Here is a 14,740-nt window from a genome sequence, read left to right as displayed (position 1 = left end):
TTTTCTCAGCAAACATTCATATGTATAGGAACCTTGTAATGAATTGCTCCTTTTAGGGAAATGATGAGTTTGTGTTTTGGGAGTATCTTGGTGTTACTCAATAGCACCAGGTCTGGTTGCCACGTACACAAACACCACAATCAGAAGCACCACCACAGCTAACGTTGGAAGCACCACAGTGCCAATCTGCTGGCGGGCTTCCTGCATCGCCTGCTTCCTCTCCTTCTTGTCCTTCGAGGTTTCCTTCTTGGCCTTTCCCTTTAGCTGCCTCATTGTTCTCTCAAGGGCTTGGAAAGAATCCTCTGCTAAAAGAACAGTGACCGGGCACGCAAAGCTGTCAACCGAGCAAAGTGGTGGTCTTGTGTATGGCAGGATTGAATTGTCACTTCTGTCACCTGCCAATGACAAACAAATCTCAATGAATAACAGACAACAATAATACTGCTAATAAAAAACTCGGCCTCAACAGAAGTGCTAACATTTTAGTGCGGCGTTATTGTGCAACATCAACCCTGTCTTAATTGGTCTAGATTATGATTCTTATTTTTTTATTATTATTATTTTTTTAAAACAAAACACATTTGTAATTGTGTCATTTTGAAAAGCCTGTAAGAACAAAATAAAAAAGTCTATTAATAGATTATGCATCCATTAAAGCTACTCCCAATGAAATAATAAAAAATAAAAAAAATCAATGTCTGAATTAATGATTATGTATTTCACTCAAAACAAGCTTGTTAACAGAGTCATGTAATATAGACAAAAGTGGTGCAGGTTCATACTGTAGCAGGGTTTCGGTGTCACTCATTCATAATAGTACAGGTCTTGTTTTATGGTTATAATTAAGCACTAATGGTCAGGAAGGTGGGCCACTTCACTAAAAGCTACCTTGACAATTACTCATACAGTAATTAAAACCACAACATTGTATGTGTTTTGTCCAATTCTGTAGTGTTTCAAACAATTTGTAAGGGAGGTTACTGTAGTGAAGTTTAACATATTTTGAATATGAAAAAAAGGACAAGAAACATAATGCCATGTTGTGAATTCACTTTGATTATATATATATATATATATATATATATATATATATATATATATATATATATATATATATATATATATATATATATATATATATATTTGTTCCCCTTAATTCAAAATGGGTCTCTCCATTTTCTCAAGGAGTGAGGAAATTTATTAATGACCCTGCCAGTTGTCAGCAGAACTTTTTTAGTCCAATAGAACAGCCTTCTGTGTTAACTGGCATCCAGACAACCTTTGAGTCAAAGGATGAGTGAGGGTTTAGGCTGTGTTTGTTAAAATTACACATTTGTAACAGGGCTCATATCAGACTGTGTCAGTCATTTATCACTGTCAGCATCCACAAAAAAAGTCTTAAAGTAAACTGACATATTGCACTGCATCGGCTGACTGCTTCTGAGGATCAATTACAAGATGCTCAGTTCCTCGAGAACTCATTTTCACCGTCGCGACAATGCAGTACGCAAGATGTTAACACTAAAGTTAGCACAGAAAATTATTATTATTATTATTTTTATTATTATTATTATTATTATTATTATTATTATTAAACACTTCGAAGCCTTAGGCCTACCTCAGGATTACATTGTAATCGCAGATATGAAATGACAGTTTCATGAAACTGATCTCCCAGCTAATAATGAGAACATTTTAAATGATTTATTTAACAGGTGGCAGCTCTGAACCCAGGCATTCTACAGGTATTGATCCTTTCCAGGGGTCACAATCATATGGGGAATATAGCATCAGTAATTAAAATGAATTGCCCTCACCTTGGGATGCTTATCTACCTAAAAATGAGCATGACCATATCAAGCTGATGTAATCATAATTAAAGTGAGTTGAAGTCTCTTGTCAGTCCCAAGGAAATCATTGCTTGCCCACAGTACTCCTAATTGAAGAAATGGATACTGTTCAGATAATAAATCACCCAGGATTACTGTCACCATTAATACTGATTCCTCTCCCTTCTCTGTTTGCAGCTCGACCTCTCAACCAGACCTGCAGCACATGTAAAATATTGATTTCACACATATGATCACCTGATCATTATAGACAGCATTGTTGTTTAGTGTGGGCAGCAAGTGACTATAATGACTCCACCACCCCTCTTCCTGCTACTTTAAGATGGATCCGTGCCACTGAAATACACTGATGAGCAGGTCAATCATCTACAGACACACACACACACACACACACACAAACACAGCACCTAAACTTGTGGTATACTACTTACAGTATTTACTTCAATGTACATTAACTCAGTAGTCACCTACTACAACAATCTCAGGACAACTAAATATTGCACCTACAGTATTTACCGCAATTAATTTAATAGCCCAGCAAAAATAAAATTAGGGCATCATGCAAATCTCAAGAGGCAAATGTGAGTGCTGTACAAACATCGCCTTGGGGTACAGTTTAATTTTACTGTAGCTCTACAGTAAGATAATATACTGAAATAAACAGAGACATCTATTTGCTGAATTCAGTAGTGTTTTTTTACTGCATCATCTGCATTTCAGCAAAAGTCCAAATAAAATGCATTTCTCATAGTCTATCTTGAGAAATACTGGATGTAAGACGCTTACACAGTACGTATTGAAAATATTACTGCACAAATATTAATTCATAGGTACTGGTCAATCTGTCTGATGAACATGTAGCACACTACACTGTTGGGCGAGAAAAAAAATCTCATTTTCTTTATTTCAAGTAAAAAATATACAGATCCTCTCTACATGGCATGTTATTTCATCACAGCAAGAACCTGTAAACTCAGCAAGCCTGGAGAGATCAACTACTGCATTTAATAAACAAGGCAAAAAGAAATCCCTACAGATCATTACAGTGCTGTCAGAATGTGAAATAGTGGTCAGAGAGTGCTCTGTAACTCTTCACATTTACATTCTCATGGGGGCAGATACTGCAAGCTTCATCAAGAGGAAAGGAAACCTCAGTGGTGCAATGCCAATTTCTCAGCTGCTCTGGACTTTTGTACCATACCATTAGTGCAGGATTTCAGTTTTTGGGGACGATACGACCATTTTACATTTCTAAGCTTTGCTTCAACTTTTGCTATATTCTTCATTTATGTATGGTAAAATACATCCTGTAAAGGAAGTGTATATTTAAGCAAGTAACTTTGAGGGGCAGTGGTAATCAAAGCATCTGTTATATTTAAAATATTTTTCTGACTTCCTGGCGATTGTAAAAGCACGTCTCCAAGATGTTTGACTCGATCAACTATCCAGGCAGGGATCACATTTAATCTGACAGGGCTTCTGTCGTTTCAGACTTATCGTAGCTCAGCGCCTCTCTCGCCCAGCCCTCCTTCATTTGAAAGTGTAGCGGCAGCAGGTTTTAATATCAGATACAGTTTGTTCACAAATAAAATAAAAATCTAGATTTATATACAGCTTCAGTTTATAAATAGGGAGGGGCTTAGCTTTTAGTTTAAATTTACAGGATTGTCTGCAAATACAATCTTAGAAGTTGTAATAAAAAAAATAACCTGAACAAACATTACAATTACTATTCATAATTGCATTAACATTAAAGACTAGTCACAGGTATACTGTAATAACATTAATAATAATAGTAAAATCTGTTTCATTTACAGGGTCTAAGTCATATGGCATATTCAGCTAACTAAATTACACTAACTCAATTCAATAAATTACCTGTTAATTTCAAGTTCATACGAAAGATGGCCCAACATATTCAACACAGTATTCATTGTAGTACCTTTGCTAATTTACAGCAACGCATGGCACGGCATTTTATGTGTTAGATTAAAAGACTTGCTTTGGCTTCAGATTACATGCAATTAAACATTCATTGATTGTCAAATTGTTAAAAGTTGCCTGCATAACATTAGGTGTCATTAAGAAAAGCTTGCAAAAAATAGCATTAATACCAAGTGTTACTTTTAGTTGTCTTTCACTACAATTGCATATTATAGCAAACAGGTGTGATTAATCGTCCAGATGGGGTGATTAATCGATTAAAAGAAAATGCCAAGATTAAAACCCCTAATCAAAAGCAAACCTGGCTATAGTAATACATTTTGGCAGCTGGGTATCCAGATAGTCGTACCATTAGCCTCCACAAAAAGCAGTCTGTAATGTGTGGTAATTCACTGGGTTGTGGTTAATTGGATAAACATGGACCTCAAAACAGTATATCAAAACTATGCAAATTCAAAGCACTCTTTTAAAAGTCTAGTTTTATCATGCACACGTACTGAATACAGCTGTTATTGCCAGACATAGCATTTTATTAAGAGAAAATGCTTACACTTGAGGGAGGAATAATTTGTAAATGATGGCCATAAATTCAAAGCAATTTTCATGCTGGCAAAAATAATTAAAAAAAAAAAAAAAGGAAAGCACATGCAAATGCAGTCTGTTAGCTTGCAAACAGTGAACTACTCCCTTGCATATAGAGATAGTCCTGGAGTTGGACACTCAACCAGTACTGACAGCGATTTAAACCAAAAGCGAAGTGGACTAATACAGTCTTATTAGTTTAGAAAGCAGAAAAACTAGAGTAGAATACACAGACACTTAGGCACAGTTTCTCTTATAAGCACTTATATATCTGAAAGCTACTGAATAATCTTCTTGCTGGAAAAACAGAGAAAAAAGCATTATACTGTATTCTCTTTCTGGCTTAATGTACAGCAAGTACAGGTTAACTGTATCTGTTGGATGCTACCTTGAGCCAGGGGGGGGGGGAAAGCGTCTTAATATACATATGATCATGAATGACACAGTGAAAAACACATTTACAACACTTAGTTTTGCTGGGGACCTTAAAAATGGATGGCACACTAGCCATTGAAACAGCAGAACACAAAACTGCCTAGAAGGATTTCAAACTTAATAAAAATGCTAGGAGGCAATAAAAAAAAAAAACCATACAAATGGAATTAGAAACTACTAAAGCCCCTTAAAGATCTCTCAAACATAACAAAAAAGACATATCAAGTGTCACGTTAACCTGAAGCAATCTTTCTAAAACAGCCTCAGGATTCGTGATTTTGTTCTTACTGTTTTTATTCATATTTTAGACAAAAAACAAGAATGTAATGTACCAATGATGAATTGGTAGATTTTGAGTTTTAAAATAACTAAATCAGGCATAGGTCATATATATGTGTTTCTTCAAGAGATCAAACAGGAAAGGGTTGCTGGGGTCAGCTCTGCTGAATGGAGGAGATGAGAAAGCCATTTCTCCGACAGCCTACAAATACTGCTGGGGGAGATGTACAGTGTCGTGGACCGACTCTATTCACTTCAGTACCAATTTGCAAGAGGTTAGATATTAATACGCAGCAAGACAACGTTGTACCTGTCAGTCAAGCTGAAAACTTTTTTTAATAATCACACACTGCCTTTGCCAAATACATGAACTCATAATACAGGTGCCAGCTCCATGACTTAAATATGCAGCTTTTGTTTAAAAGATATAGGCCAGTAGTCTTAAACAGCTAATCACTTATCCATGCGGGGTATACGATTTTGAGTACAAGTCACCAGCCTCCTTCTCGTCTAACTAAAAACGACAATTGGAAATGGCAGACACCTGTGTCAACAGTACAAGCTGATGCAGCAGAGGGAACTCAATAAAAGAAAAGATCATTGCCCTTGAAATACCAGAAAAGGTATCCCAAGCACGGTCAGTTCACGAACTACAGCTGATAGCATCCTGTCCTTGGTTTTTAATGAGCACTAAAACACACCACAAAAACAGTAAAAAAAAGGTTACTGAAAGGAACAAAAAGCAATGCAGTGCTTATGGGTTCTGAGCTCCTGCTTCTTTCCAGCAAATTCCCAAAGGGTGCCTCAACTTAATGGCAACATATTCTATATTTAACTACAGCTAAACAGGTCACTACCCACAAAAGGAAGGAAATTCATCTCACTTAATGCATATTCAAGCACCACCCTTACATTTGTGCCAAAGACCGAGTCTAGTTTATGATCATATTATGCAAAGATAGGCATGTCACTGGACTATGCTCTATATTGTGACCTATTTTTTTTTTTAAATAAAATAAACCAATTATTATAATGCCCCCCAATTACCCAATAAAACAAAGAAACACTCTTCAGTACTGTAAAATGTATTATTTATTTGAGATGTCAGTAGAAAACATGGTGATTGAAAGGCAGCGATTACATTTGTTCTATTATATCTTTTTGTATGTGTTTGTCACATTTAACACTTTTAGCAAGGCAATTTTAGCCTATAAAAACATTTCACTCAATATTTGTTTATTCAAAAACAGTACTTCAATGTATGTTCTAGCACTACTTGTTATGTGCTTGCTTCCTTGTCTAGGTGTTTGAGACTTATACAACTTGTAAATGGCATGTTGGATTCATTTGAAAAGGTGTGTAGGGGGTCTGCATACCTTCATAATGCAAGGGGACGAAACACACACAGAGTTCCACCGAAACACCTATCCACTGGGTAGCAATTAGATTTATCAGCATACAGTGTATGCATCATTCGCATACTGGTTTCAGTGCTGTCCTATACAATGACCAACTTGTCACAGACAGGTCAAATTGTATACATAATTTTTTTACTACTGAAAATCTTATGATTGGTGTTAAAGTTATGGGATGCAGTTACAAAAGTACCTACTGTTGGTGGATTTTATTACATTATACAGGGAACACAGATGAAACCTGTTATTAATAACCTTCCTATGAAATGCAATATATCTCACTGCTCAGTTAACAGGTTCTAAGCTCTCAGTCAAAAAGATTACTTCTTTTAATTTAAAGTGCCAGTAAGCAGCAATCACAAACAGCTATAACCTACATAAGCCCTGGGACTTGAACAGATAGTAAACCAATTGAATGGCAATTCTCGCAATAGTGACAGCTTGAATAGGCAGTCAAAGCTACTCTGGCTCCTAAAGGTGATTTCTCAAATTGAAAAATGGTACTTTAACTTGAACAAGTCCAGCATATTTTTTATTTCTATAAAGTTGGCAGTATAATTGTTTATTGTGGTAACTACTAAATATACTACACACAATTATGATGTCATTACAGTACTGCCAAACTAACTAAAATGGTCCTAGCCATGATCAACTGTATTCATATGACATCTTTATTTTCCAAAAAATGATATTTCTACAGTGAGCACCCTAAGTGGAGTTACCTTTCCTATACAACTTGTTTACCTGCAATATTCAACTATTAATTTAGTTTTGATAAACAGTTCTAGGTTACAGATGTCTATGGGAAATAAACTGATAGGCCTTGGGTGACTAACTGAAAATGGTTGGGTTTACATGCATGTGAAAAACCGACTCAACAGTCATGACTGTGTGACGTTGTCACGTGAATACATCGTGAAACAGCAAAAACGTCTTTTGGTCAGCGCGACTTTAAGGGCAGGGTCAATCGCTTTCTCATGATAAAAACAGCTGTAAAACCCCATGTAAACCGGAGCAGGAATCGTGCTTGTGGCTCACGAGGTTTCAGCAGGCAAGATCCCGTTTAACTGGCGGAATCTCACGTTACTCCTCAGTAAAGCCGTACCAAACCACACACACATACACACAAGACGCTGCAAATGTAAACCTCTCGTATAGCCTATTATTAATGTTTGTATAAATGCATGTTGTTAAGCACAACTAAATGAACTTTTAGCCATTATTATTAGTAGTGGTAGTCGTATTTTCTTTCTATAATTCTTTTAAGATGTCCCAGGAACAACAGAGCTCCACCTCTTCTCCCACCACACAACTGGAATGAACTGTTAGCATCAATTGGCATATTGTGCAATAAGTAACAGATGTAGTTAACAAACAACATAAATGTATTGTATCGCTTTAAATAAAGACTTTTGTTTGAATGTTTATATTACAAGACATCCACGTTTCATCATAATGTGCGTGTGTTAAGCGGATTCTGCGCTTGGCACTTCTACCGCAGACATATGTATTTTAACATATCCCCCTATTCTCAATCTTATATTCATGTAGGCCTAAGGATCATACTGTTTTTTACTGTATTATAGTGTAACCCTCCGTGTTCCCATATTTTCAACCTACATTTATATACTTTAATTAAATAAAACTTTTAGATGTTACGCATATCTATTTTTTAAGTAGAAAAACTTGTACTTATTAGAAGTTTTATTTTATATACTTTTCTGTGTGTGTGCGCATGCGTGTTGGAAAGGTAACGAGACAAACAAGTAATGTGTGATAATTCCTAATGTGCGTGACAACAAGTTAATTATTTTCTCTTGTTAATTTTTTTAAATCTTCATGCAGCGTACGAAGCTCTCCTAACGATATTCAGTCATTCTTTTCCTAATTACTAGGCAGACACATAGATTTCAATATCCCCTCCCCTAAATGACTATGAATTGAGTAATCTGCATTGGTACGGACGACTTTTTTTCCAACATCACAACAGCATAGCAACGTATTTCCTGAAAAGTACGGCAAAAAACATTGTGATGAAAACTGTCAAGACTTATCCATGTAAACACCGTCAATGTCTCCAGAACAGGAATATCAATTGTGACAATGGAGTAGGCTAATATCACTTCCACAGACAATAATCTGACATAATCAGCAAGGGGGGGAATCAAAAGGAAGTGCTGTACTGCGGGAGACAATTGCAGACATTCAAATCTGGAAACATGATAGCAGAAGAGGTATTTGCTTTGCCTAACAGTGCGATAGCACTTCAGAGCAATTGAACTAAATGGACTGCAGCACTGCTGGTGTACCGATGTTTTTTAATGCCCCGGTAATGATGCCAGGTCACACGTGGAAGGTAATTACAAATAATTCCAACACTTTACCCAGTTTAAGGAAGGAGAGTCTTTCAGAAAGCGAGGTCATTATCACTTTTAAACTGAAAGGAAAGCGTCAAATAAGTAGAACAGAAATGGATTTGGGTTTCATTTATTTTCTCAAGTGAAGGCCTATATAAAAAATGCATTCCTGATTCATGTCATATTATTAGATTCAGAAAAGGATTCTGTCAACTACCCTTATGCTTGGTTGGTATAAAGCAATTGACCTTCATTAATGCGTAATTTAACCTTCAGTTCCTGAAGCATCAACAAGAGCACTGAACAAGGTTAATGCCTTCCAAAGTATATGCCTTCATCAGTATGTTGTACCATAACACTAAATGCAGCTGAAACACTACAGTTTGATTCAAACAAGTTTGGACAGCAGTTCACACAAAGGTGTGAGCATTCAAGCCAAAACAGTATTGTATTTTCTGTGCCTTCAACTGCACCTAAACTAATGTAAGCACTATTGGTCTTTCACCTTTTATGAGCAATTAAATTAAATATTTTTAAAATGAATGCATTCCACATACTGTTGTTTCTATATTCTATTTCATGTGGAAATGTGACTAATAATAAACCTGGATTCCTGGAGGTTATTAGTTATTAAAACTGAACTGCTGTAGTAAAAAGCATTGGTTAAAAAAAAAAAAAAAAAATTAAAATTGCTACCTCTCTCTCATTGTTAATGGTGGAGGTGATGATTCCAAGCACCTTCCTAGGTAATTTCCCATCTCTATGTTTAACACTTGATGGCTGTCATATGGTGTTACTCTGCTGTTAAGAATATTGTTTTTTTTTTTTTTTTCATTTTCTGTCCAAATGTCTTTTAACAATCATATTCAGCCACCTCCAGCAGTCAGATTGTGGGATACGGATGAGGAAATGCAGATTTATTCTATGTCTAAGTGTTATCCTTTTGTTTACTGGGCTTCTGCAAACTTGCATTTGAAAACAGCAATGTGCTGTTATGTAACACCCCGAGGGGCTCTGCTCTTGAAAGGTGCTCCAGAAAATAAAACTTCATCATTCTATCATGAAGAGGGTAGTACTGTTTCTCCTGGTTTAACATTCATTACTGAAACAAAATCAAATCTAGACATAGTTCCCAGCAGATCCCAATTCACACACTTAAAAGTTCCTGTAAAAAACAGAACCAGCATCACACTTTATGAATCAGTTATTCAAAGTGTCTCACTGAATTAATAGATCCTTTGTTTGCCTTTCATCAGATTTGCTTGAGGCACATTGCTCATATCATGTTTCACAAACAACTGTAAAACTGAAGATTTCAATTTAAAAAAAAAAAAAAAAAAAAAGTTATCCATTGAGGGGGGGTTAATGTTCGATTCAAACCCAAGCCAAAATATTACCTTACTATCTACATCTCGGTCGTAGACCGCTATTCATTTTTATTTATCTTATTTACTTTTGTAACTAGAAAAGCCTGAGTCTGACCAACTATTACATATCTGGGTGAATGATATGACAAAGTACACTAGCTGCTGGGAATGTGGCACCCTGCCAAAACCTTTATACCGAGTCTGCTTTGCACCAAAGTGCATTAATATGGTAGTTAAATTCGAGGGCAACACTGGTGGCATTGGAATCATTTCATTGTCACCGAGTGATTCAAACCGGCAGCATTCCAATCATATTGTTTTACACAGTGCGCCTTGCATTCAACTTTATCCTTTCCATTGACTTCCTGTACCACTGTCCCACAGTGAAGTACATATACAATTATACTTGTGATACTACTGAGAACAGCAAATGTTATTAAACATGGGATTATAAGGCAAACAAATAACACACACACACTGTATTTATTATTAAAATGCTAGATCTGTCACCTTAACCTGAGTTACACATAAGTCACTACCTTAAATAAACTACACCTTTAAAACAACAATACTTTTCGTCAAAGATATATCTTAGTCGTTTGGATGGGCAGAAAACAAATGCACACGTACGGTTACTAAAAAAACCAAACAAACAAAAAATACATCAGTCGTGCTTCTCGGTCGCTGTCAGCACTAAATCCTGACAGCTGAGCTGAGCAATGCAAAGGCGAGTTTTGCAATCGTAGCTTTCCTTGCAATAGACCTCGTCAGGCAGTGCAACAAGGCGAGTAATGCAATCCCTTGCAATAGAACTCCTTCGTTTCAGCAACGTGCTGCAAATAATTTATTTCTCATCCCTGGGAAATTACCTACACTGTACCCACAAACAAGCAAACCGATTAAATCGACAGTATGTTAATCTGTATATTTTTAAAACTATTCACAATTTAGCCACCCACTTTCCGTTAATGTTAGTAAATACAAAACTAAACCCACACTCGCAACACAAAGCTTTCTAATTAGTTTCACTGACCGTTTCGTTCGTTGTTGTTGCAGTAGTGTCTTTCTATACACAAAGTAGTTTAAACAAAGAAAGAGATTTATATCAACTAGAGTTACCATCATTTGTTAGCAATATTTTTGAGTTTGGAAAACGTTAATCAAAAACGAATCCCCGACTACTACGTGTTTTTTTTGTTGGTTGACTTTGAAAAAGTCGAAATGATAAAGTGAATAGAATTTTAATTCAAAATTAAATGTATCGCACCCATACATGACATAAGCACAGAAATCTAAAGAGCTGTTAAAAAAAAAGTTGAGGCTTGCCATGTAAAACGCAGCTCCTGTGTTTTGCCAAACAATAATAATACAAAAAAAAAAAAAAAAACACAAGACGGATCAGTGATAGTTAATTCTTGGAACTATTGTTGTTGAAATAAAACCCCCAGACATTTCTACTCACCTGCAGCAGCTGTAAAAGCGGGCGATATGTTTGTATTTTTTAAATGTATTCAAGGCTCCTTTTTCTTTTTTACACCAGTTTCCAGAAACACTGTACTCTATGGCTTCTTCCAGCTCACTCTGTCTGCCTTCCTTAGGCTGCAGCCTCCCCCCCCCGCCCCGTATATCACTGGTCTCTGGGATTACGTGGCAGCCGAGCAGCCAGTCTCACCCGCAGCGAGGCCGAAGTTGACACCGGAGCAGCGCTGTCTACCGGGCAGGAGCGGTATAGATGTTATACTGAGCAGCGAACATTATTAGATAAATCTTTTCCCTACATGGCATAAAAGTTGGAGGAACGTACAGTGATGCCTGTGTCTGAATGTTTTTAGTTATAGCACAGATATAATTTACCAATTAATTTTGATAAGTTTTGGGCGTTAAATATAAATAAACAATTTTAAAAAATACCAACAGGTTGGTTTGGGATGCGTGTTGAAGATGTATCTGGCAGTACAATATTGGCGTAGATAACCTTGATTTTTTTTAAATATGTTGTTGTTTATATTCTAGGCAACAAGTACACACCATTTATTTATTTATTTATTTATTTTTGGTATATGTGGGTAGTGGGTTACGAAAGGACTGACATTTTACTCAGTGTAATTCTCAATCTTCTACTGTAACTATAATTATCACTAGTACTGCTCTGCACTGTGCCATCCAAAATGATCTAATTGCAGTCAACTTTTTAAAATTATTTTTATTTTTTTAGAGAAAAATATAAAATCTAAACCTCTTTTATCTTCTTAAAGGAACATGTTATACAGTCTGAATTTACATATATTATAACTACCTGTTATTACAGTTTGTGCACGTATGTGTTTGACATATTTTACCTTTGAATCTCTGAGTAAGCCTGAGCTGGATTGTCGTCATGATGCCAGTATAAAAATAACCACTAGGGAATTACACTGTTAATTCTGGAAGACACTTTTTAGCTCACCATATAACTGCACACACATGCTTAGCATTTCCAGACACCCACAGCATCCTCCATAAACTCAAGCACACACTTTGTATTATGCTCACCCTCCAAAATCAGTCACCTAATGCTTCATCCATCAATGGTTCTAGACAAAAGCATCCATCAAACTCTCCGTCCCTTACACCTTTCTTATTATGCATTCCTTTCTATCAGAAAGGAATGCATAATTAACACCATTGTATTTAAGATCCCATATTTCAGTTTCTATGTCAAAAGAAGCAAAGGAATGACCTGAGACTACAGATCATTTTTGATTTATTGGCCAAACTAATCTGTAATTTCAAGAAATTGCCCATGTTAAATTATATGTGAATGAAGGTATAAAATGTGCATTTTAATTTTTTTTTATGGTATTTTAGGTTTTACAGAAAGTATTAAAAAAAAAAAGTTACTAAAATTGGATATTTCTTCCAGCTTCTGATTTCAGAGGGTTTATCAAGGATGAAGGACTGACTGCCATTTCAAAGCAGTACACGTCATTCTAACTTTCAATGCGAGTTTAATTAGATACACCACTCACATTTTGTATAGATGACATACAATTAAAACTCGCAGGAAAATCTGGAATGGCTCAAATTGCTATGTGGTTGCTTTGTGAGTTTTCGTGTCATTGACACGCAATTGCTTTTAATGCCCTCCCCCAATCCGCCATTTGGCCTTGATAAAGAATCAAAGCATCATTGTTTTTTTCTTCTTCTTAAAGATTATACAAGTCACATTGTACATTTACTATTGATCTTTTTGTGTTAGATAATTAAAATGTGCCATACACTGTTGTAACGAATATTAGTTTGTTGAGCCCACACTGTAAAAATGATGAACCACTCCCTACATTTGTTTTACTAACAAGACATGGCTTTAAAGAACGAAGAAAACCAAATAAATTCAGTTGTAGTACTTATTTTCACAGATCACATACTTTGCTATAGCTGCCACTACCCGTTTACACCGCTGTGATTCCCAAAGCTAAAATCATTACTATACTGAAGGTCAATATGTGGTTGGTTTATAATTCTAGATGTGAAGGTATTGATGTTTCTTAATTCTATTTTTACTATACTTTGATTTTCAGTTCACATCAGGATTTGTATTCTTATGCCAGGTGAAAGGGAGATAATGCCCTTCCTGTTCTTGTGGTGTGTATTTAGGAATATCCCCTTCTGCATGACCTGTGATTTCAAATCAGATTGCAAGTTTTAAAGACCATCAATATATAAATGGCAAAATCTGTGAATTAAATTGGTTATTTGAAAAGCTGGGGTAGTATCGAATAGTCAAATAGAAAAGTGAATCTGCGAGAAGGCCAAGTTCACTTTCATCATCTTTTTGCAGGTTTCTTTTTGCCAAAATAAGCAAAACAAAAGCAATTAGATTAAAAAAAATTCAACTTTTCATTGAAATGAAATGTAAGCTTGCGGTTTAAGACGGACATAAGTGCAGTTCTGGTTGCAATTTAGAACTTTAATAGATATATTAAAAAACACAAAATATAGTGCACAAACACGAAAGTGTTACAAAAACAGTAGCTTTAGTAATAGAGCATGAGACATTATTAAATACATGCTTCGCTATTTTAAAAGTGGTGACAAGTGTCAAATGATAGTAATCATTCTATCCCTAGTAGAAAGTTGATTACAGTGTGATAATGTACTGAACTAAAATGACTCAGGTATGAATAACTGCAAATTAGTTATTAGATTTGATAAGCTGCCCACTTCACCTTCAAAAAGAGCTAAAACACCATTAAATCTATTACATAATACCAAACCACACAAAATGAGGTCCTTATCTTTAATGTTTAAGCTATTAATATAACTTTGTCTAATGCATTAAGCCACTGCTAAATGCAAAACACAACTGATCTTAAAAGATATTTTAGTAAAATAAAAAAAAAGTAGTCTATCTAAACATTCCTGCATGGCGGCACTTTGGATAGAAAGTGTATCCAAGACAAAAACTAATGACTGATGTTCCACTGGGATAATAGGCATCAATTACAATTTTACATTATGCCAAATCACTG

General features: G+C 35.6%; 1 non-coding gene across 1 annotated transcript; it reads right to left on the bottom strand.

The window, feature by feature from the left end:
* Window positions 1-305: 305 nt before the first annotated feature.
* On the bottom strand, window positions 306-11,948 carry LOC117405464 (uncharacterized). Its single transcript, XR_009329327.1, has 3 exons — window positions 11,692-11,948; window positions 11,263-11,295; window positions 306-395 (listed from the first exon to the last, which is right to left on the bottom strand). It is a non-coding gene; the product is annotated as an uncharacterized LOC117405464 (transcript).
* Window positions 11,949-14,740: the final 2,792 nt, after the last annotated feature.

Source organism: Acipenser ruthenus, chromosome 8 (assembly GCF_902713425.1).
Source record: "Acipenser ruthenus chromosome 8, fAciRut3.2 maternal haplotype, whole genome shotgun sequence".
Lineage (NCBI taxonomy): Eukaryota > Metazoa > Chordata > Actinopteri > Acipenseriformes > Acipenseridae > Acipenser > Acipenser ruthenus.
The sequence above is the reverse complement of the archived record's forward strand: the minus strand, read 5'-3'. Positions and strand labels throughout refer to the sequence as shown.